Here is a 21,558-nt window from a genome sequence, read left to right on the forward strand (position 1 = left end):
TTCTATTTAGAGAGATTGTAAGTCCCCTCTATTTTTGAAGATATAATTTTTACCCGGGGGTGATGGTAAATTTATCCCAGATAAAGGTATCTGGGATAGAATAATATGAGAATGAATGAATGAAAGAATGAATGAATGAAAGAATGAATGAACGAATGAACGAACGAATGAATGAACGAATGAATGAACGAATGAATGAACGAACATGAGCTCTAGTGATGGAGATTTTATATATCACGAAACCTATACCAACTGGCAACAGAAACATTACAAGGGGCATGGGGCTTTAGGCCTTCCAGCACAGGAGGCTTACCTACTCTTTCCTGAAAGGTCAAATCATTTCCCATATATGTTCAACTAATTGTAGGGGAAGGCGTAGGGGAACTGAAGGTGTAGGGGAAGAAGAGAATAAAGAAAGAGGGAGGAAGGGAGGAGAATCCATCTCTTCTGTTAGTGCACACCCTGAGAGGCCATGGTTCTTCCCTGCTCAATTCCAGTCTATTATTATTTTCCTTCTCCTTCCTGCTTGAGAAAAGAGAGAAAAGATATCTAGGTTGCAAAACTCTGGACAAGTAGGAAAGAGTTAGAAGTCTTTAGATATCTTTGCTGACATCTAGTGGCCATCTGGTTTTTTGCAACCCTCTCCCTTTCTTTATTTTCCTTATCCACACTCAGTAGGGCTTAGCATCTGACTTGGTTTTCCTTTGGTGGGAGTCAGAGAGACTTGCCTGGGGCTCAGGCAGCTCTTCTTGCTTTCCTGATGTCAGCCCAGTTTTTCCCGTCATGGCAAAGATGACTTTCTCCATAATCCTCACTCTTTTGTAGGTGATTTGTGATATCAACCTACCGCTGCAGCTGACTTGTCAAATTTGCCTACTTGACTAACATGATGCTACCTGCCTGCACGGTTTGCCAGTGTAGACTGGCTGTTATATTCTGATACCTCAAGCTCAGAAGATATCATGGAAGAGGAACTGAAGGCATCGTTCGTCTTGTGCTTTGAGGGAACGTCTAGTTTCAACAATGCTGGTTTGTCTTCATAACATTCATATTGGTCAGAGAAGGATATCAGATCATCTTCTTTCTGTGCAATGGGAGGAAAGAGTCCAAACAATCTTATCTGAAACCCAGGACAGGTTTAAAATGTATAAGCAGCTCTGAAATCAAACCCAAACAAATAAATTCATATTATGTGCAACAGCAGTGTTGTGTTCTCCACCTACTTGATTGTCCTTGCTTCAGGTTTGACAGAGTATTTGGGACCATTGGGACTTTATCCATGATCAATTGATTTTGAATCATCACCTCCCTAAAAGCTCAACCTGAAAAGCAAATGCTTAACAATTACTTAAAAGATAATGGATTCCCACCAGTTCTCTTGGACTTGTGGGCTCCAAATAAAAAAAGATTGTATTTATCATGATTCATGCACCATGGGTGGCTTGGGTTCTTGTAACACTACAAGCCAATTGCAAAGAGTGTGATGGCTTAGCAGGATGCAAGAACACAGCCTTTCTCATTTCTTTCTAGTAGTTTACATGAATAGTAAATTGATGAGTGGTAAGAATATACTATATAAGAAGACATACATAGCTGAAACATAATATTATACAGTGTATTTTACACAAAAGGGTTTGGAAAGCAGTCTAGGTTTCCAGATTTCTTGAATCATCTCTGTTTAGGGTCAACCCTGATAGCCCTTGACTTATCCAATCTACTCTGCACATAGAGTCCCTAGTGGTTTTCCCAACCTCTGATTATGGGAAATTACCTTACATTTCCAGGGATGTCTACCATTAGACAAAAGTGACCAATTCTGGGGTGCTAGGGAAAGGCATGGCCTTGGTTGGGGGCTGCTACTTCCAATACCAAAATAACTTTATTTAACTTGGAGAGTGTAAACTGGATATGCTCTGCCTCCACACCATGCTTTCAAAGATAGCTTGCTCGACTTTGTCACCAGCCTTAACTGGTGAAGGAAATGTTTCCTGCTTTCTGCCTTCTGGAGAATGCCTGTAACATCTACTCTGCTGCTTAGAAGATTAAATGTAGCAATGTGCTTTTTCAAATGCCACTGGACAGTAGCAGATGCCTTCAGTTGAGATGTAGGTGGGGATGTTATTCCATATGTTGCCCCATCTCTCAAGCAATATAACGTCTAGGACTGGGTTGCCCTTATTTTTAATTCTAGGAGGAAAATGTCTAGTCTTGGATAAGGAAAGAGTTAACCCAACTAGTAATTCTGCACAGACACACACACCCCAAGGTTCAGCTTTCTTGTTTGAGGGCTGTGTACAAACAGGAACCTTGTGCCGGCGGGTGGGCAGACAATGTGGAGACAGCCATGTATTTTACTACAGCTGCCAAATAAAAATTAAAGGAGAAAAAAAAGAAAGAACAAGAAAGGAAAGTGTTTGTTTGACGTGTTTAAACCCATGTTGGGAGTACACCACTACACACAGATGCATACAGGTATGTATACACACACACACACACACAAACACACACACACACACACACCACAGAGCTATTTCTCAATATTGTTGAAGGCTCTGTATCAGAGGAGAATTCTTTATCAGAGGAGAACCTCTATTTTGCAAGAGAAGTTCAAAAACAGACATTTCTGTATGTGGCTGAGATCTCTGCCCTGAATCTTGGGAAGTTGCTGGCAGTCAAAGAAAGGACAACACTGAGCTAAAGAACTAATGGATTGTGAAGCAACCACTTTAATGGAAGTCTGAATGTCCAAAACATTTGAAAGACTAGCTGAGTTTAGCATTAAGAATAGTTGTAAAGCCGTCCCTGAGCATGCACACATTTATTAAATGCTGAATAAGCAGAGCGCATTCCTATCTCAACCTCTTTCTTGTATAATGCAGCATTTTCCATTGGAATTAGGAAGAATAGTCAGAGAGAGAATCACTTCCTCTCATTTAGGGAAAAACTGACTTTCTTTAAGATTTCTTGGCAAAAGTTGGGGAATTTTACACCTGCATGCTTGTGGGTATACACTGAAAATTGCAATGCTAGCATGATGTAATATTCTGATTTGGGGCAACCACTTTGGGATGCTAAGAGGTTTTTTTTTTGGAATGTGGGCATAACAGATTTCAAACTTAAACATGGGAGAAAAAAATCTCAAAATGTTTTATTTTTTAAATTTGGGTGGAATTTGTAAAGGATAGGGGTTTTGATGTATGCAGGATAGAAAGTGTATTGATGCCTTTGGTGTTGGTATTGGAGAAGACTTTTCAGAATCTCACGTACAGTGAAAATGACAAATGGGTCTTTGAACAACTCAACCCAAGTTCTCACTCAAGGCACAAATGACCAGACTCAAATTATTCTACTTTGGACACATAATGTGAAGACCCAGCTCTGTGGAGAAGGCTCTAATGCTGGGAAAGATAGAAGGAAAGAGAAGAAAAGGATGATCAACAGCAAAGGAGATATAGTCAATTACAGTGATAGGTACACTGTTGAAAGATCTGAAGGACCGGGTGGGGACAAATCATGGATAAAATCTATGTAGTCACTAAGAATTGATCCTGATCAGATATAATCAGTCATTAAATATAACCAGATAATTTCATTCAGAATAATTTTCCAAAGTCAATAAGATTAAAAAAAGGTTTGATTGAAAAGGGTTATTATCCAGGTTTTAAATAAGAGATCTGATTCCAAATTTTGTTTCTTCTCTGTTTGACATTTCATTGTTCTATCACATTAAAATGAAACACATGGTGGTGGTGATGGGGAGTTTGATTGGAGTATGACATATGATTCACGTATGAAAGAATGTGAAGTCTTCCTACAAGCCAAACTCATAAATCATTCCATATAGTACCATTCAGGTCTTTCTTTTCATGGTGCTTATTTTATCTACTCAGCAACCTTATGAGGTAGAATGAATTGAGGCATAGTGGTTGGCCCAAGAATTCACAGCAATGGATTAGAGCTTTGAACCACAGTATTTGCAGTTTACACTGGATCATTCATCTTACCTTTCCAAACCTAGTGTCGTTCAGTCTGTGAGCAGTTGCCTCAATTAGCCCATATTGAGGAGTCTAGACTCTAGATAACTCATGGTTATCTATATTTGTGCAGGTCTGCTGACCTAGCATATAGAAGTAAGTTTTAGTTGTCATTCTAGTCTTCTTTTGAACTAAGTGTGATGGCAAAGAAGATGCCGTCTTATTAAACCCCTTGAAGAGCAAGATACTGTATCTTGGACTCTGCATTTCCTCTCCATTGTCTTTTCCTTAAGAAGAAACTAGGCAAGCAGCCACAGAAAGGAAGAAGAGAGGCCACAGAAAAACGATAACAGGTGTGATGTCCTACTCAGATTCCTTAGACCTCTGCAAGTACGTTGGTGTATTTCATAGACAGATGCCCTTTCTAAAAAGGAATATTGGCCTTTTTAATTTCCTTTAATTTTGGTACATGCATATGCATATTTCCATATGCATCCAAGAAAGGACATATCTGAAGACTCATCACATTTAGTGTTGACACCCAGTTGCTTCTGTCTTTTCTTCTTCCATGACATTTTAAATTCTTTTAAACACCTTGTGAGTTTTTCATTCTAGAGTGACTAGCAACATTGAAAAATGCATAAAATATTATACCAAATGATGTCTGCATTTTACTCAAGTTCTAAACCAGTGGTTCTCAACCTTTCATATCTCATCACACCACGCAAAGCCCAAGTCTACCATCATAGAAATGAAAAGTCCATCATTTTTTGTGTGTATTTTATTATCACATTTTTATGATACATTTTAAAGACCATTTTAGTGACTTATCCTATGCCCACCTAGACTATTTCCAAGTTTCACCATGGTACAGAACAGATGTATATATACCACATGAAAGAACTACTACATTAAACAATTGCAAACCATAGAATACATGTGAATTCAAATTTTTATTAAACTTGAATTACTGTACTGGTTAACAAAACTCTGGCCTAGAACCATGGTCTTCAGAACATGTCATTGGTAGACTATCTATTTTTCCCCTACAGATCCCAACCATTAAAGGTACCTTTGTTAGTGGCCTGGCTGAGAAACCATAATTTTCTCTAAGGCATTTCAGTTTTCCTTAAAATAATGAGTAAAATAAAAAAAAAGTGAAATAAGTACACATGCTTTTAGTTGTAAAAGAAATATTCAATTGTATGTCAACAGTTGCCATGTTTTCAAGTCATCAAAAGAAAAAAATAGTTTTGAGAAAACAAGCTAAGTTACAAATCTTAATTGCAGTGCAATATGATATTTTTTTAAAATAAAATTCTAAATGCTATTTCTTCTAGCATTCCCTGTTCACCATCTTCATTTTTTAAAAGTAAAACTTTTAATTTTAATAATAACATCAATTTTACTGCTAATTTGTTTCATTTCAAATGTATGCCTCTCCCTCAGTACCTTGCTATCAAAAACAAGATTTGAAGTGCTGTATTTGTATAGCTTAAACAAAACTTTGTAAAGTTGTTGCAGAGCATATGTTCAGTACACACACACACATATGCATTTTTTAAATTTGTCAGTAATAAAAAAGCAGTTCTTAAATCAACTGAGTTCAGTGTTATTATCTTCAGGATTAGCCATAAAAAAAAAAACAAGATAGCATCAAATATTGACCACACACCAGCTGCTCACTTACATAAAATCAAAACAATTACAAGGATAACAAGTTAATAAATGTGCACAACTTCGACTGACAAAATGGACTGCAATTGCAGATTGGGAATTGAGGATGTCTTTTTTTATTGTTTTGAGGCTTCTTCCTATTTTTTATTGAAGAGAACCACTATTTTCTCCAGACCACTAATTTAAGTCCAACGGCAGCTCTTTATATCTTTCCACCAGTTTATTATAAAGCTAAACATATTTTCGGTGCAAAATTTTTGTAGATCAAGTGAAGCTATTTTACAATGTTATTTACTACTAGTGGAATAAGCCAAATAGCAAATCCTTCTTGAAAAGACATAGCAAATCAAGCACGGGAATAAGTTATAGCTGCTGAGAAAAATACCACATTGGTACTTTTATCCAGAGAGCATTAGGCACACAGAGAATTTCTCTAACAAGGTAATTTGAGGGAATAAGCGTGGATCATGGCGATTGAATGGGAAACACGGGCTCCTCAGTTTGGGGAAGCAAGTGACTCGGATGTGGGACTCTTTGGTTTTTAATCCTGTTTGCCATTCATCCTCCTTCTCAGTGTCCCCAATGTCCTGTCATGACAGGAAGCCGTGATGACTCGGAGAGGCATTCCGCCCAGGGGTGACAGCCCAAGCTCACCCTACCTTAAGAGGAGCCACGTGCCAAACAAAAGTTGTCCAACTTGTTTTGCTGAACTAGGCTGAGCAGTAACTTCTTACCAAACCAGTGGGGCGGATTGGGTGGTGGCACAAGGAGACAGTGAGACAACCAGGTGTGGTAGCAAAATTTGGGACAGTCCCTCCCCAGATGGCCCAGCTCTCTGGCAGTGATGCTTGTCAGCATGGAAGTGCTCACCTTCTACTCTTCCATTCCATCTTGGCACCGATTAACAAGTTAAACATATAAATCAGTAAAAGCATATACATTTAATGAATAAAGTTGTTCTATAGCCCTGTATAAATCTTGAAAATTCCCATCTTTTAATGATCAAAAGTCCAGTGGCCAAGGAACAATTAAGGCTAGCTTTAATTCATAAGTTAAAGGGGCATATAATTGAAAGCTACATTTGCCTTTGGGACACCATTGCCATGCTCCAAATGCATGCACTTGGCCTTCCACGCATGTGCTTTGGCTTGAAAATATGCCTAAATAGGACAGTTTAGAGCTGGGGCGGGCGGGCGGGCAGGTCCACCTGCGCTTTCCACTACTGATTCAGGCAAACCTGTCCGAACCGGCTGAATACCACCTCTGACACTATCTCTTGTTAGGTGCATCTATCCAGTGTTTTTCACACATGATTTCTCAGCATGTTAATCAGTGGTTCTCTGCTTTGGCAATCTTAAAATATGTGGGCTTCAATTATCTGAATATCCCAGCCAACATAGATGGATAGCAAGTTCTGGGAATTGAAGCCTACACATCTTAAAGTTATTGAATTTTGAGTAACACTGATTTTGATGACCACTCAAGTTTCTCCACAAAAACAATGTCTCTTAGTTTGGACAACAGATTGGCATTTAGATATGCTGGCCGCCTCCTACGTTCTGTGGAAAGGTTGAAACTGGCAGTACAGGAATCCATTATTCAGAAACCAGGCACAACATCACCGCAACATCACAGCAGTTGCTTCTTCTGGCCTTGAATAGGTGGGCAAAAACATCTATTGATGCAGAAAAATGGAGAAATATTAGGATTTAAACTCTAGATTTAAACTCTAGAGATTCCCATGTGCACTTTAATTAGACAGATCTTCTGTTTATATGGATGACTTCTTTCTTTGCAAGAAAATAAATAATCTAGCCATCTCTGTAAAGCTTGACATTACTGAATGCAGACATGCATCTAATGGGTGATAGATAAGAAACAGGTTCAGAGGAACCCCAATATTTGAGTAAAAACAAATCTTTAGGTGAAAGGATTATTAACATGAGCGAATGGATCTCTATACTTTCCTACAGTTGCTGTTGCTGTTGTTAGCTCAAGCCAATATCTACTCATGATGACCCCATGGAAGTTATTTCAAAGTGTGTTTGATCTTCACTCACGCAGCTTCTGTGTGGCATCCATGGCTGTTGTTGCATCAATCCATCAGATTTCTGGTCTTTATCGTTTGCATTTTCCTTCAACCTTGCAGGGATAAAGGAAGAAAAATAAGGAGCTGCTAGTATAACCAGGGAAAAGTATAGAATCACTAATGGGCCCATTCTACGCTGTCATTTTAGAAAAAGATAGCAGTTCTATTTCCAATCTGATACTCATGTGATACACACAGAGACACAGGCACACACATGCAAACTCACACCCACACCAACCACAACCCAAATAGAAGCATAACTAGACATAAGAGTATATTTTACAACCATTTATCTCAAACAATGTTTAATTTTAGACTGCTGTTTAGAAATTAAGCTCTACAGAGAAGAATGGTGAAAATGGGGAGAAGCCAAAGTTTCATGAAGAAAAGCTGAATGAGGTCTATATATTTACCATGAAGGGGGAATGACATCTTCAAATTTCTAAAGAGCTGTCACATTACAACAAATTAGTTTTTGGTAGTTCTACACCAATTTTCCCAACTTGATATTCTCCAAGTATATGTAATTAAGATTTCCCAAATTCTCAACTAAGAGGTCCCACTTCTTCCTCTTCCTTGTCCTCTTCCTCCTCCTCCTCCTCCTCCTCTTCTTCCTCCTCCTCCTCCTCCTCCTCCTCCTCCTCCTCCTCCTCCTCCTCCTCCTCCTCCTCTTCCTCCTCCTCCTCTGGTTTATTTATTTGTCTATTTATTTCCTCTTCCTTTATCACAGTAGTTGGTACTCTCTGGATCACACTGAGAAAAATTAAATGATTGTTGAATTTTTTAACAAGCTAATAATAAGCATGTCATATTAAAAACACTCCCTCTGTTAGGTAGATTAATATGATGCGCAAATGAAAACAAAATGTTTCAAGCACAAAATTCTGGAATAGTTGACTGCCAAGAACAAATAAAGGGAATGATAACAGCATCAAGAAAGAAGCCAGCAAACTTTTCTGAAGGGGCAGTTGCAATATGTTTGCTCTCCCATCATTTGTTATTCCATAAATACATAAATTTTGACCTTTAAAGATGACATTTTCCTTAGTTTAATTTTTATCTACAATTTTCCTAGTGTACAACATTAGTAAGACTGCATATTTCATTAATAATGAGCTGATACAAGAATGTTTACATATTTTGACACATTCAACTACATCTTTCAAATATATTAGTTAGCAATAGTGAAAAACACAGATGTCTATAAGGCAGATGTTAGCTATTCTAATCTAACAAATATTCCCAGAGAAGAAGTGGTGATTATTTATTTTACAATGTTTGTATTCTGTCCCAAATAAAATGTGGATCAAAGTTTAAAGGATACTAGTAGGGACACCACCATTTCTTTTAATTTCCCATATAATTGGTGTTATTTAAAAAAACAATGCTCTTAACATTCCCCCCAGCCCCACGCTTCTATGTTTAGCAAGGACAAAAATCGAATATAGACTTTTCTAAAATCTTGCCCATATTCTCGGCATAACTCAAAAGTGTCCATTATTAACTAGACAAGAAGAAACCACAACTTTAACCTGTGCATGAAGTATGTGAATATTCAATTCAGAGGTTTGGCCTGGAACAAACTGGGGCCCTGCCAGTGGTGGGTTGCAGGCGGTATGTTCCGGTATGGGTATACCGGAGCCTGCCCTGAACACCGGGTACCGTTCCAGTATGGTGCTCCGGAGGGCCCACCCACCCGCACGAGCTCCTTACCCATCCTTTAAGCCTTTGGCACTTCTGCACATGTGCATGGCGTGTACAGTGCCTGCGTGATGCTCCTCCAAGCAGCTGGAGCATCGTGGAGGCTTGCGGAGGTGTCGCAGGCAGGTACGACGCATGCATGCTGCACGCACGTATGTGCGTGCACTGCAAATGTCCATGTGAGTGATGCCGGGCCCATTCCAACCGTACCAGTTGGAACGGGATACGGAACCCACCACTGGGTCATGCTTGCAGGTTAATTCAAAAAGTTAAATTGAATTGGATGCTTCTGGATTGAATATTTTGAATGACCTCTGTGCATATATAGAAAATGTGCATCATTTTTTTCTGAATTATTGTGGAAGTAGAAATCATATCTACCAAGCAAAAGCTGAATTTAGAAGAATATCTGTACATCTATATCTTTCTGTATATGGATATATACAGACACACATAAATAACCCCTAAACCTCATATATCTGTATCTAGATGAAGTTCAATTCAATAATTCAGTTTTCTTATAAATGATCATCATAATTAAATTATAGTATTTATACTATGGTAGTAATATTTACAGTACATTTAAGTATACATTATCCATAAGCTAATTGTTTTTGACACAAGCTAAATCTGAAAAGGATCAAATATCTATCATTATTATATCATTATTATATCATTATATCATTATTATTAAAATTGCAGCTATAATAATATATTACTGTTAAGTGTGCAAATATACATATGCAATATTGGATTACGTTGATGTCTTGCAAGAATATTACTACTTAATTCAGAAAATGTTCTATTTACCGAAAAATGTTTATATAGCATTTAATATTGTGCATATCTGATATCATACTCAAGATGCAGGTAGGATTTTTTTTATTACATTATTTCCTCCCATCTACCCCAAGATCATTTGCAAAGATCACCAAGCTTGATCAAGCAAACCAAGCTTGAAAAACAGTTTATGAGACAAAATCAAATGTGAAAATTTTTAAGCAACATTTTATGGCTTATGGTGACTTTCCTTCAGTATGCACCATTCAAAAAATGGGTAAGCAACAAAACAGGAAACCTTCATTGTAATTTCAAAAGCCCTTTGAATGCAATAACTTTATCTTTGGAAGAATGGTCCTCTAGTTAGAGAGAGGAGAGAGAGCATGGAAGAGAGCACAGGAGGGGGGTCTGCAAAGTACATCAAAAAATTCAAAATGACACATACCATGGCATACTAAAGCCCTATCTCAGGGCTGTCAAACTCATAACCTACCAGATGCATCACACGCTGGCCATGCCCACTTTAGCAAAGGGGAGGGAACCCCAATATGTCACATGACGACATGACACCCCCGTTCTAGAAACTCTAAGAAGAGAGGAGGCAAAGTCATAAGAAGTGAGACCAGAAAGCCATTGCTTATTGTTAATGTTCTTATATCAATGTTTACACTGACGGTTACATCTGTACACCCTGCCCAGCCAAACAATAATAATAAATCACATCAAACAACAATAACTGCCTATCCAAGATCCTGGGGAAGGATTCAATAGGCTGATAAAATTGCCAGATCCAGTCTAGACATCTGACTGTGTAACAAGCCAAAATAATAATAATAATAATACATCATCACCTCAATCTTGAACAAAACAATAGCTGAACCAAAAGGAGGAATTAGATGTTTTCAGCTGCTTTGCCCTTCCTTTGCAGGAACAGGTCTGTATTAATCTCTGTGGCAGAGGCATAACTGTTTAACATCTACAGCTGCTGGCTAATTATTTTCAAGTTCACCACCTGATATAATTATACTTTGCATTCAATTCTATATTCGGTTACTCAATCGGATAATTTTCTTTTTTAAATAATCCAGTCAGAGATAGGATGCATCAGAACATAACAGCTAAATACTGATCTCTATCTCAGGTAATATTCCCTCCAACAAAAAGACAAATTGATATTACAATAAACTACTGACGGCTGGGTTTCTTTTTAATGTTGCAAATATATTTTGATAGCTTGTCATACAAAGGAAACAAAAGGCTGTTCCTTTAATCACACAGAAGGATTGCTGAAACATGCAATGTTTAACACAGAGAGATGGCATGTCTCTATTTTGATTATCCTCATGTGATTTCAAAGCATACAAAAAACACTGATGATTGAGTTCCTCCATAGGATGCTCAGGAGCCCTACTGTGTTTCCAGGCACCTCTGTCACAATTCAAACCAGAAATTATGTTTTACAAACCATGTTGTGCTAATTCAAAACTGATTAATGAACCCATGTTTCATGACAGCCAGTTCTTGGAATCCTGTCAATAAAGTCCCCTATGGTTTGAGCAAAACCGACCAATTAGCATACAAAATGAAAATAAAATGAGTGAAGAATTGTCCTACCTGTCAATGACTACTTCAGCTTCAACTGCAAGGGCAAACAATAGATACAAACTCAAGGTAAATCGCTCCAAAATCGATTGAAGAAAATATGAGTGACCAACAAAGTGGTCAATGTCTAGAATGCACTACCTGACTGTTGTTACATCCTCAAACCCACAGAACTTTAACCTTCTTCCGTGGACCTCATCCCATTTCTAAGAGGTCTGTAAAGGGATGTGCATAAGCGCACCAACATGCCTACTGTCCCTGTCCTATTGTCCTCATTTACTTGTACCCATTTCCTGTGTTCATGTCCATGTTTATACTTATACCTGTTATCTTGTGCATGTTTGACAAATTAAATAAAACAATAAAGAAATATGAATTTGTGACAGCAAAGGCCTCATTTACTAGAATGTGCAAAGCTTCTATCCAGGCAATTTTCAGACTTTTATAATCAGTGTAAGATGTTCTTCTGAACTTTGAAAGCACACTACCAGAAGTAAGCTGATTCCCCTATACCTGTCTTTAAGACAGGGGAGAAGCTGAAGAATTAGCCATTAGGAATCATTAAAAATGTGGAGGAAATTAATTAACAGCAAATAAAATTGGCAAAGATTTCATATGAAATGTAGTTATCAAGATATTTAGGAGTGTTTCTTGCTGGTTAACAGCACTTCAAAAGAAAAAGTGGTATCGTTCAGAGATGGGGGGAAAAATAGCTTCCTAGTACACTAGTTCCCATACACTAGTATATGGGAAGGACCACATTTATTTAGGCCAATGTTCCATTTCAGGACACAGATTTACTTCAGGCTCTACTAGAGTAATTTGGAATCATTATAACTCTCTTGAGGCAGGACAGATGTTTCTTAACCTGCTTTATTCCCAATTCTGAATCCTCTGCAAAACTCGAACTCTGGGTGGTAGTTTTGCCATTCTACTGTAGGTAAAGGGCAGGATGACATCACAGCCTAAGGAGGGGAGGAAGGAAATAAGTAGAACTCACTTATAAGGCAATGGTAGGGAAGGGAGGGAGGGAGTGGGACTGTTGCAGAGGTGGGTTGCTCCCGGTTTGGCCCGGTTCAGCCAAACCAATAGTGGTATTTTGGCCTGGGTTGCAGAACCAGGCTGGTCACACTCCCAAACCGGTTCCCTGGTTGCCGCTGCCGCTGCCGGCATGTTGTTTAGTAGTGCATGCATATACGCAGTTCACTGTAAATTGTTCTGCGCATGTGCGAAGCACACACTAAGCACACACTAAGCGAACCGGTAGTAAAACCAGGAGCAACCCACCTCTGGATTGCTGGTTTGGTAATTCTTGGATCTGTCCTTAAACTAAAGTGGATCTTGAAGTGAGTCTATCATTGGCTTTGTGGATGGGTAGGGAGAATTGTGCAAAGTTAGAGGGAGAGATGGATATTTATTTCAATCAACAGTCTTGCTTCAAGGTTGCCCATATTCTCTTTTTTGATTTTTTTTTTGGAGGGGGAGGAGGAGGAGAGGTTGTACAAATTTCAATTTCAGCCAAGCCAACTGTCATTGTTTTCAGTCTCATGATCTGATTCTCTTTCACTTAGTGTTTTCTAACCATTTTTTCATCTCATTCTCCTTTTTCCCAGCTTTGTTACTATGAGCTTTGTGAATGCTGCAGAAATGGTTTGAACATTTTTGCCAACACAATGAAGCTTATTTTTTTTCTCTCAGTTTATACTCTTGAGCCAAGAAAGGATTGGAATAATGGATGACACCATTTCTCTAGATTCACTGACTTTAGTGCAAATGATGTCAAAATTTCCTTACAAAAGGAAAAAAATTCCTAACCATATTTATAATCTTCAGAATACTAACTTCAGTCTACCTGTGAATTATAGAAGAGTCTGGATAATTTTTTGCATAATTTCTTGGAGTGAAACAAATTAGGAGAAATGATCCTTTGGAATAGCCTAGTAAATTACATAAATGCGTGCTTCTGTAAAGCAATGTGGCATCCAGAATTTGAATGGACACTTTTTTTTATAACTGCAGCAATTGGTAGTTAATTTTTACAATAGTGGAGTTATTTTTTAATCCACAATTCCTCTAGTTAATTCAGATCCGAATCCTATCTTGTTTTTTAATGACTGATAAGAATAAATCAATCAGAATAAACCCTGGCAGAGGGTTGCAGGAGGCCGTTGCAGCAAAAAGTGGAGCTCGGGCCCCCGTCTTTGCTGGCAGAGTGCTTGAGCCACCACAGGCACCCCCAACATTTATTTTTTTATTTATTGATTTGATTTGATTTGATTTCTAGACCGCCCCCTCTCCCCGAAGGGATTCGGGGCGGTGTACAGGTACCAAATTAAAAACCTTACAAATAATCATAAATATAGTTAAAATCGAATTAAACTTTAAACCCCTGTACAAATTTATAAAAATTAAAAACTTAGCCTAAGACCAAAATTTAAAAATACAGACTGAGGTGAGAGAGCTGGAATTAGGCCAAGCCAGCTAGATTAAACAGGTGGGTTTTGAGCTTCTTACGGAAGGATTTGATGAGTGATGCCGAGATAGCCATGCCCACCCTGGCCATGCCCACCCCATCCTCCTGAGCTGAAACACAACCCTGATGTGGCCCTTAATGAAATCAAGTTTGACACCCCTGTCCTAGTGCAACCACATAGTAAATACAGTCACATAGTAAATACGGTCACATAGTAGATCGCAGTTGTTCATAAATAATTTCAATGATTCTTTATTTTCTTCTGACGTTTATTGTAAACTTGGATTAGGACTGGGGATGATCCAAATTCTGGGCTATCTTCGCTCTTGGAATAATTTCTCAATTTAGAGTCCAAAAGTCTGAACTCACAAAAAACATTTGAGCAAATCAGTAAAAAAAATTGTAAATGCTTCATTCACTTAGCTTCAGCCTTAGTTTGCTTATGGCTTAGTATACTGTATAAACAGTGGCGGATTAAGGCTCACTGGTGCCCTAATCACTGACAAATCTCCTTTGTACATAATGCACAAATATTCATTGGGGTTTTTTTCTTTCTCAACTTTGTGGTGCCCCCTTTGGGCCTGGTGCCCTAAATACGTGCTTAGTCTGTTTAATGGTTAATATACCACTCTGTATAAAGAACCAGCTGTGATCTATAATTCCAGGAGTTGTAAAAACCCAGTACCTAGGTTAAGTCACAATTACAAGAAAAAAGTAATTACAACTGTAAATTGTAAATTTACTCTTTTTCCAGTCTACCTTATCATTGTCATGGGGGAATTCAAATGAATATCTTTAAACTTTGCAGACTTTTTCCTGAATGAAGGCCTAAAAAAATCACTAAAGACCTGAAGAACATAATTCATATGAAATAAATTAAGATTAAAAATAATTGTTGTTTTGGATCTATGTGGGGTAAGGCCAAGGTACTCCCATGACTTATTGATGCTAAAGATAGAGATCCATCCCTTCTTACCCAAATCCTAATTTAACAACTCACAATTTTCCATAATGCTTGAATTACAATGGTTGCTTTAAATCTGAATGTATTTTTGTATGACTTTGAAGTTGAATTGGGGAGAAAGGAGGGCATAGGTTGATTCTTTCTTTGGTCCTCAATTATTATTGTTATTATTTTGGTCTGAATGTCTGCTTGCCTTCAACTCCAGTCTTGAAGTAATTAACTTTTCAATGTTGAACTATCAAAGAAAGAGGAGGAAAGAACTCACATGAAATAAAAAGCCAGATTAAAATAAGTGTCTCCCTTCTTTTTAACCAGCTTTGAATCCCTGCACATAATATATATTCTCATTTGGGTAATTATAGAGGTCAAGGTGGAAGAGAAAGAACCTAAATGCATGTGGAAAGATAAAGATTTTACTTATTCCAGAAGGATAGTTAGAAAGAAAGAGAAAAAATAGCTCCAGTGACCTGGTGGAGTTCAATGGAGGTTAATTACATGGCAAACATAATTTAGTTGACTCTGACCTGTGAATTATGAAAAAAGCCAACAGAGTTCCTTCCAAAGGCAGCCAAAGCTCGTCCATTTCATTAGCGCCTTTTCTGATCTGATGTCTCCAAATTGGACTATGACTCCCATCATCCCCAGACAGTACATTGAGTAGAAGTGGTGGGAGATGCAGACTATCACATCTGGAGAATGCCAAATTAGGGAAATCTGTCCTCTTTGATTCATTCTCTTTTATAATCCCTGTGTTTTACAATACACATTATTTTGTTTAAGTTTGCAAGACACATTAACATGGTCAAAAAGAAATTAATCTTGTAGATGGATTTAGATTGGCTAATTTATACTTCAGTGTGTTACATGAACACGATTGGTATTTAGTTCTGGAGAAAGCAAGATGATAAGGCAAACGGTAGAAAGACGTAAGTGATCACATGGGATTCCGGAAGTGTGTAACAAAGATGCCTTAGTGAGTCAATCTTCCCATCTTTCACCATCACTCCCGCCTTTAAGAGTGAGGCAAGGAAGCTCTGCTTGCACCCTGAGATATTTTCAGATTATGTCGGACAGCTTTTTTAATGATCAGATTTATCCTTCCCAGATCAGTTGAATCTTTCTCAATGCAGTTTGAAATGTAACACACATTTATCGGAAAGGGAAGGAAGAGTCCTATTTGCAAACTATTTGGACATCAAGCCTCATGAGCAAAAAGGGTGATGTGCTTGTAGGTCTAAAAATGAAAAATCAACTCCCAATCAATACTTTATTTGGCCTATAGTTAGCACAAACAATAGTCAATTATTATTTTTTCCTTATTATCCTTCTCTGGAGGACAATAATTGGGCCTTACTGAGGAAGCTTGCTGAGGGAAAATGTAGTAATATATTGGCAATAGCAATAGCAATAGCACTTAGACTTATATACTGCTCCACAGTGTTTTAAAGCCCTCTCTAAGCCAGGGCTCACCAACATTTCAGACTTCAGGAACCATGAAATTCATAATTTTAAATCCTGTGGGCCACTAATATGAATCCAGCGCACGCTCACTGAAACATCTGGACACCCAGTGACAGGATGGGGTCCTTCAGGCACTTAACTTGGCTGCCTATTTCTGCAAACTTAAACACTCAATGATCCATTTGGACCCTTTTCCCACAGAAAACAAAACACCAGGATCTCTTCTCTTCTCTCTCCCTCTCTGTCTCTCACCTCCTTTCCATCTCTCTCTCTCTCTCTCTCTCTCTCTCTCTCTCTCTCTCTCTCTCTCTCTCTCTCTCTCTCTCTCTCTCTCTCTCTCTCTCTCTCTCTCTCTCTCTCTCTCTCTCTCTCTCTCTCTCTCTCTCTCTCTCTCTCTCTCTCTCTCTCTCTCTCTCTCATTTCATGGGCCAGCCAGCATCTTGGGGTGGAAAGGAAGTCATGCATCTCCCAGTCACACAGCAGCAAAAAGGGCCGGCAGAATCACCCACAAGATCCAGCAAGAGATGAAGTTTTGCTCCCGCTCTGGAATATGGAGTGAATCTCTATCCCCCAATCTTCCCTTCACAGGCCAGGCAAGGAATAAGTGGGAGGGGAGGGCAAGGAGCAGGGCTCAGCCGACAGGAAGCCACAGCAGGGGGACAAAAGACACCCATTGCTTTGGCTGTCTGTGCCGCCTGCCTGCAACCCCCTAAGCTGCAACAGCAACATTACCTCATTACAGCAAGCAAGAGCTGCGCTACTCCTTGCATGTTGCACCTCCTGCAAAGTTGCAAGTTGCACGTACCTCTCTCTATGGCAGAGATTTCCAGGCCCACCACAAATTGCCTGGCCGGTCCAATATTTCAGAGAAAATGAGTCATCCCGGAGCAGCTTCTCCACCCGGGTGTGCTGTGGACCACCAAAAATTTTTGTGGACCACCAGTGGTCCACAGGCCACCAGTTGGTGACCTCTGCTCTAAGCAGTTTACAGAGTCAGCATATTGTCCCCAACAATTTTACCCACCTCAGAAGGATGGGGGGGCTGAGTCAATCTTGAGCCTAATGAGATTTGAACTGCCAAATTTCAGACAGACAGCAGTAAGCAAAAGTAGCCTACAGTACTGTACTCTGACTACTGCGCTACTGTGGCTCATTCTTAAATAAATGAGAATATAACTAATTAGAAAGAATATAACTAAATAGAAAGAAACTCAAAAAGTTTCCTGAGTGGGTCAGTCAATTTTATTCTATTTTTTTTCATTACAATGGTTATTACCATTATTTTTCATATAGATCTAGCATTACTTGGTTCTCAGGCAAAGTTCAGTGGCTGAGACTAGAAGCTATATCATTTTAATTTCTCACTCTGCCACTCCTGTTCCAGGAGTATCTTTTATAAGAAACTTAAATAGCTGCCCTCAACTCTTGGTATCAGGTAAATAGGTCTCTGAGATCTGGGCTGCAAAGAACTGGATAACTATAAGACATGTAGTTACCATTTTGTGTATTTGCTATCTAGTGATCACCCAGATCTTAGTCTACCATTAGAGGTTCAGGTTTCAATGTTCAACATTCTAGGAAATGATCATGATGACTAGGAATTTTAGGAGTTAAAAGCTATTTAGAGTGCTATAAGATTCCCTGTTATTTTGGAGGCCTTGGGTTACCAAACTAGGAATTGTATTATCAGGCTGGTGTGTTAACATGGATGAAAGAGTGGATTGTATTGAGGAATATAAGATTGTTAACTTTGGAAGGACATGATTTAAAATTGGGGTGGCATGCCTTTTTGTGGTATGGGAAAAACAAGATACATGGATATTTTCAGAGACACGACATAAAGAATGCACTAATGTTAGTATGGGAGGAAATTAAAGAACAACACTATTTGAGGATACCAATCTGGTGTTCAACAATGGAAGCACTAATTCACCCAAATGTTATTAGCATGGGAAATATTGTTAAATACAAAGAGGTTTTGAATGAAAATAGGGAACTTAAAATAAAGAAGAAATGAAGGAACAAGACAGAGGTGGGTTGCTCCCAGTTCGGCCCGGATCGTGCGAACTGGTAGTGGTGGTGGCGGGAAGCATGCGCAGAAGAGTCACGCATTGCGTGAGCACAAGCGAACTGGTAGCGCCGGGATTTGGAACTCACCTCTGGAACAAGAGATAGATGTAACATGGTACTCACAAGTGCAGATACATTCTATATATGAGAAAGATGCTAAATTACAGGGTTTTTATAAAGAACCAACAGAATTAGATAAAATCCTAACAGGAAGAGAGGAAAGTTTAATAAATAAATTGTAGTTATAATAGTTACTTGTTGGGTATAAAGTTGGAAGAGGAACAATTAAAGGAGACAATGATAACATGAGCAAAAAAAAACTGGTTATACGATAGAATTAGATAAATGGCAGAAATTGTGGGACAGGAATTATAAATTAACAATGTCAACTGAATACAAAGATAATTTATACAAGATGTTTTATAGATGGCACCTTCTGCCGGCGAGGTTGGCAAAGATGTTTAAAGATAAATCAGCTAAATGTTGGAAGTGCCACCAGATACCGGATCTTATTATCATATATTGTGGACATGTGGAGAAGCAAAGAAGTATTGGATAAAAATAAAGACATGGTTGGAAAAAATGATAAAACAACATATTGCGTTTAAAAGCAGTAATATTTCTGTTCGGAATATTACCTGAAATTTACAATAAAGAGAATACATGTTTAATTATTCATGTATTAACTGCAGCTAGAGTTGTATTTGCACAACATTGGAAAAGCAAAGAAATTCCTATGGATGAGAAGGTGATTAGGAAAATATTAGAATTTGCAGAAATGAATAGATTAACATTAGCAATTAAGGAGAAAGAACAAACTGATTATTACTTGATATAGGAAGTATTTTACCAATAGATAAGATAATAAAAAAGGAAACTGGAAATAAAAGGAAAGGTAAAAAAGAAAGAAAGTTAAAAGAAGAACAGAAAATATATTAAGATAAAAATGAGAATAAAATGACAATTGTTAGTATTACTATGATGAGAATAATTATGTTTAATGTTATTATGGTATTTTTATTGGAAAATGTGTTAATAAAGGAAAGGAAAAGCATTATAATGTTTAATTGTTCAATGTATTATAATTTGTGGAAGGATGTTGCACAGAAATATTTGTACTCAGACAACACGCTGCTTAAAGAAAGATGGAATGTTTATATTTAAAATTTGAAAAAGTAAATAAAAAAACTTTTATACAAAAAGATTCTCTGTTATTTTTACCAAAACATTCATATCTGTTTTTTGAACACAGGTAGTCCTTGACTTACAAGTTTGTTTAGTGACTGTTCGAGGCTACACATCATTGAAAAAAATGACTTGTGACCGGTTTTCACACTTACGATCATTGTAGCATCCTCATGGTCACACAAGCAAAACTCAGAGGCTCGGAAACTGATTCATATTTATGACACTTGCAATGTCCTGGGATCATGTGACTCCCTTTTGTGATTTCCTGATAAGCAAAGTCAATGGGGAAGCTAGCTTCACTTAACAACTATGTTACTAACAACTGCAATGATCCACTTCACAGTTATGGCAGGAAAGATTCTAAAATGGGCCCAACTCACTTATCAAATTTGTCACCTAGCAACAGAAATTTTGAGCTTAAATGTTGTCTTAAGGTGAGGTCTACCTGTATGGGAAAAGACTTACCAATTTATGAGGCCCTGGAGGAAGACCTCTTTCCTTCCTTCCTTCCTTCCTTCCTTCCTTCCTTCCTTCCTTCCTTCCTTCCTTCCTTCCTTCCTCCCTCCCTCCCTCCCTCCCTCCCTTCCTCCTTTCCTCCCTTCCTCCCTCTGTCCCTCCCTCCTTCCTTCCTTTCTTCCTTTTCCCTCTCTCCCCCTCCCTCCCTCCCTTCTTTCCTTCTTTCCTTCCCTTCCTCAACTGCACTTGTGGGCTGTCACCATAGTTGATAGCTACAGAAATTGCCTTTGGAGAAGAGGAGGAAGGAGGACAATAATATTGACAAAAGATGTGCAGTCATTTCTGGAAATAAATGAATTGTCAAGGTAGAACAGCTCCTCCACTTTGTGGCAGTAAGTATTTCCAGAGTTTTCTTCCTGGCCAGGTCTCTCATCCCACACTTACCCAGCACCTGATCTGAGGTACATGCCCAGGTAGAAGAACCCCTTGTGCAACACTGACTTCTGCTGAGCCAGGAACAACCACTACAGGCTGGGGTGGGTCCACTGTTTTTGTCTGTAATCTAATTCTCTTGTTTTTCATCTGATTATCCCATTTTGTAGTTTGTATGTCTGAATTTGATATGTTAGAATGCTGTTTCCCATGAACTTCATTTCCTGATCATAATGTGCATGTGCAAGATTTGACATGTAGATGTCTGGAGCCCGCTTGCATTTCTGGAGGCAAATCACAGATTTTCCCTCCTCAGCAGCAGAGTCAAAAACAGCCCTTGCTCTTCCCCCTATTGTTGAGTTCATATATACTAATCCGTATACCTTTGAATCAGCATGAAAGAGAAGTCCCTATTGTAAATCCCTACTCTTATGCCATTCAGTGATTAAAATAAATATTTGAACTGATTTGATGCCTATCCTGCCTCAGTTGCCTCTATTCCTAGTCACTAGAGTTAATTAACTTTCCTTCAAAGGAGAGAATGGCATCATAGGGACACTTCTAAATAAAAGGACACTTAAAAACGTTCCAAGGACAGTTTGAACTCTATTTATTTATTTACCACCTCACCATCCAATAGTTTCTGCTAGGTACAAGTGTAGAATGGCCATTAGTTTCAGGAGCTTCAATC

General features: G+C 38.4%; 1 long non-coding RNA gene across 1 annotated transcript; it reads right to left on the reverse strand.

The window, feature by feature from the left end:
* Positions 1 to 4,753: 4,753 nt before the first annotated feature.
* On the reverse strand, positions 4,754 to 8,294 carry LOC309382159. The gene is made up of 3 exons (XR_014173634.1): positions 8,154 to 8,294; positions 7,712 to 7,793; positions 4,754 to 7,326 (listed from the first exon to the last, which is right to left on the reverse strand). It is a non-coding gene; the product is annotated as an uncharacterized lncRNA (long non-coding RNA).
* Positions 8,295 to 21,558: the final 13,264 nt, after the last annotated feature.

Source organism: Natrix helvetica, assembly GCF_964273705.1.
Source record: "Natrix helvetica genome assembly, chromosome: Z".
Lineage (NCBI taxonomy): Eukaryota > Metazoa > Chordata > Lepidosauria > Squamata > Natricidae > Natrix > Natrix helvetica.